Genomic DNA, 3,460 nt, shown 5'->3' with positions numbered 1-3,460 from the left:
GAAATATGAGGTGCTGCTCCCCCCATTTACGGTGGTCCTCACTCTGGCCATGGTGGAGGACGAAGACAGAAAGTTCTGATTCTGAATGGGAGAGGGAATTTGAAGTGCTAAGCCACCGGGAGATCAGCTTGCTTATTGCGAACAGAGCGGAGGTGTTCGGCGAAGCGATCGCCAAGCCTACGCTTGGTCTCACCGATGTAGAGCAGCTGACATCTAGAGAAGCGGATACAATTGATGAGGTTGATGGCGGTGCAGGTGAACCTCTGCCGCACATGGAAAGACTGCTTGGGTCCTTGAAAGCGGTAAAGCGATAGTGTAACATTTCTGTCCGGGTGACCTTTCTGTCCTGAGACTCCTCAACTATCTAAGTGAGGTCACAAGCAAAACGACGGGACACAATCACATATTCAGAGACGGTAGCTTACAAACCTAACGGCCTGAACAATAATATTTTCCAATTTTAAGCACCCAACAGCCTTCCTGTTGTATCTTCCCAATAGGAACTTCTCCCTCATTTTTCTCACCAAGAAACCCAATTTCCTCCCCCCCCCCTGTCCTTTTCCCTACCCTAACACGTGGCTGACTTCGCACCGGCTCCTCTGCAAGGCCTTCACCTCCACTTAGACAGTTTATAATATACAGTGTTCATAATTCGCAAATTGTCAATCTCCATGCTTTGGGGATGTGCAGTTGGGACTGGAAACAGTGGGATGTTCCGTACACTACTTAATGACCGGGATCGATTGTACTTACGTTCGCGGATAGTCAATAAACTGTGTACCTGTGACAGAGGTTCCAAGGATTCGGACAGGAGTCAACAATGAATTTGTATGAAGTTAATTCGACCCAGTGTGCAGGCTGGAATCACAGGAAATAAATTAGGTGTTTACTCTGGGAGCAGACAACCAAAGGCCTTTCAAAAGTTACACATACACGCTGGTAATTTCGAGCGGATTTGCTGGTCACGTAGTCGGCAGGATTCGAACCTGCGCGGGGAAACCCCAATGGATTTCTAGTCCATCGCCTTAACCACTCGGCCACGACTACTGCGGTCTCAACAAATCGGCTCCAATAAGGACATGTTTGACGACAATCGATTAGTGTATCTTGGGACGGACAGGGACGGCACTGATCCCGGAATCAGATAAACGAGACAGTTCCTGAATTATAGTTTGAAATGCGACAATGTCAGGCATGGTCGTGTCATGAGGGAGAAGCAGAGTGATAAATGAGGTCGATGTGGTTTTACCCTGAATTCCGTGTGGGCAGTTGGAGGCGTGGAATCTTAATCATTGCGGGACGAGGTTTGTCTACCCCATCACACCAGCAGCACAGACAACTTGTTACTCTGAAGCACTGAATACGGGTATCAGCATCAGAGGCAGCAGTTTTTTTATGGCGTCCAGCTGCCCAAGTCTCCAGGCTGTCGTATTCGGCCGCTGCGCACGGTGTGGTACCTCTATTGTGCTGTCAATGAGGGTACCAGGGTTCTCACACGAAACCCCGTCAGCACTATTGTTGTACATTAACATAGAGGATGAATTATCCCCTATACTCACTGATTGGGTTATGTTGGACTGTAAGTCGATGATCCAGTTGGAGAGGCGTGTGCTGACTACAAGTCTCGCGAGTTTCGTAATAAGCTTGGATTGTATAATGATACCAAAGACAGGGTAACATTCTATGAATCGATGTCAGTCGTAGGTGTATCTCTTATCCAGGTGTTCCAAGGATGAGTTCGTCCGTGGATCTTTTATGGGGGTATGCGAACTGCAGTGGGTCAATGCTGTTGGTGAGAATTCGTTCCATAACTAGCGGTCTGCGGAGCTCCTGCTGGCGCGGTGTCCGGAGCCTGGGATCCCCCGTTCGGGACCCCGGCGGAGAAGAGCTCCGACCGCCGGCCCGCGGCCTACTTCTACTGCGCGCGCGGCAGGGACTGAATCCCCGGAGTGGGATCCCACACCGGGGATCGCTGGAGCATATATTAGACAGCCAGCCCTGCGGTCTGCGGTGTTTCTGGCGGCGGCGCGGCGGGGACTTTAGATCTTCGACCGTCGGCCAGCGGCCTACGCAATCTTGAAGCCGCGGTCTCCGGTGGAGAGGCACCGAATTAGGCCCTACCTGGACTTACCTTGTCTGCACATCTGGACGCCTGCAGCGGCGACTGCGGAGGGTTGTGGTCACGACCTCGTGGGGTAATGAAGGAGGACTGACCAAATGTTGTGCCTTCCTCCACTGTGATGAATTGTGTATGTTTGTGTTAAAATTATATTGTGTATTGTGTGCTTTTTTTTATTGTACAGCTGCTGGCAAATTCATTTCACTGCACTTTATGTGCAGATGACCAATAAAATTGACTGACAGACTGATTGACACAATATTTCATTATGATGGATGTCAAGGCAGGGGAGATGTTTTTATTTGGCACTGGGATGATGATGGCCATCTTGAAACAGGTGGTACATTAGAACGGAGTAGGGAGAGATTAAAAATGTCGGCTAATAAACCCGCTAGTAGGTCTGCGCAGCTAATAAGGGCAAGACTAGGGACTTCTTCTGGGCCTCTGTGTGTATGTTTGTTGTGTTTATATATATATATACTAGACTAAGTGGGACCCGTGGGTCCCAGCATCACACGTGAGGGCTGGACACCCAATGCAATATTCCACCTCTCCATCTATTTCAATATTGCTGCTGGCCAGGGGAAGTGGGGGCACTTTCTGTTGTGCTAGTAAGTGTTGTGGGCCGAAGGTACTGGTTTCCAGAGGGCTAGTATGGAGTTTGTGGGCCGAATGGATTTTTGGGCTGGCAGCTCAGTCACCGAGGGCTGGCAGCTCAGTCACTGAGGCCTGGCAGGACAATCACACGGACCTGGCAGGCAGGCTGGCGGCTGAGAAACTGCCAGAAATTCTGCCCAAAACAGGTGACAGCCTAAGAGAGAAGGGGAAAGAGGGTGGACTGACTGGATTATTGGGCTGGCTGTTCAGTCATTTACGGCTGGTGGGCTGGCTGTTCAGTCATTTACGGCTGGTGGGCTGGCAGTTCACTAACTCACGGCTGGTGGGCTGGCAGTGCAGTCACTCACGCCTGGTACGCTGGCCGTTCACTCAGTCACCCCACCTACCTTCACCCCCCCCCACTCTGCTCCTTGCCATTCCACTCTCACCCACACATTCAGTGTATCTCCCCACAACCTCCCCCCATGCATTCTTAGTTGCTCTCCCACAGAGCAGCCATTCCTGCCTATTAGGTTCCTATTGTGACGAAGAACACAGAGGCATCAAAAGTGCAAAAATGATTTATTTAAGTTTAAAATGTGAATGACTATTAAAATATAAGGACAATTTAAATGTTAAAGATGAGAATTATTAAGTTATTTCTTGTTGTGTCTCTTGTTGTGTTCTGCTGCTCACTGCCTCTTGATGACTTTTTCCTGTTGATAAAAAGAGACAATTTTAATA

General features: G+C 49.5%; 1 non-coding gene across 1 annotated transcript; it reads right to left on the bottom strand.

Annotated features, from left to right (window-relative positions):
• Positions 1-965: 965 nt before the first annotated feature.
• On the bottom strand, positions 966-1,047 carry trnas-aga. Its single transcript has one exon. It is a non-coding gene; the product is annotated as a tRNA-Ser (tRNA).
• Between the last annotated feature and the right edge of the window lie 2,413 nt (positions 1,048-3,460).

The sequence above is a fragment of the Amblyraja radiata genome, chromosome 45 (assembly GCF_010909765.2).
Source record: "Amblyraja radiata isolate CabotCenter1 chromosome 45, sAmbRad1.1.pri, whole genome shotgun sequence".
NCBI classification, from domain to species: domain Eukaryota; kingdom Metazoa; phylum Chordata; class Chondrichthyes; order Rajiformes; family Rajidae; genus Amblyraja; species Amblyraja radiata.
The sequence above is the reverse complement of the archived record's forward strand: the minus strand, read 5'-3'. Positions and strand labels throughout refer to the sequence as shown.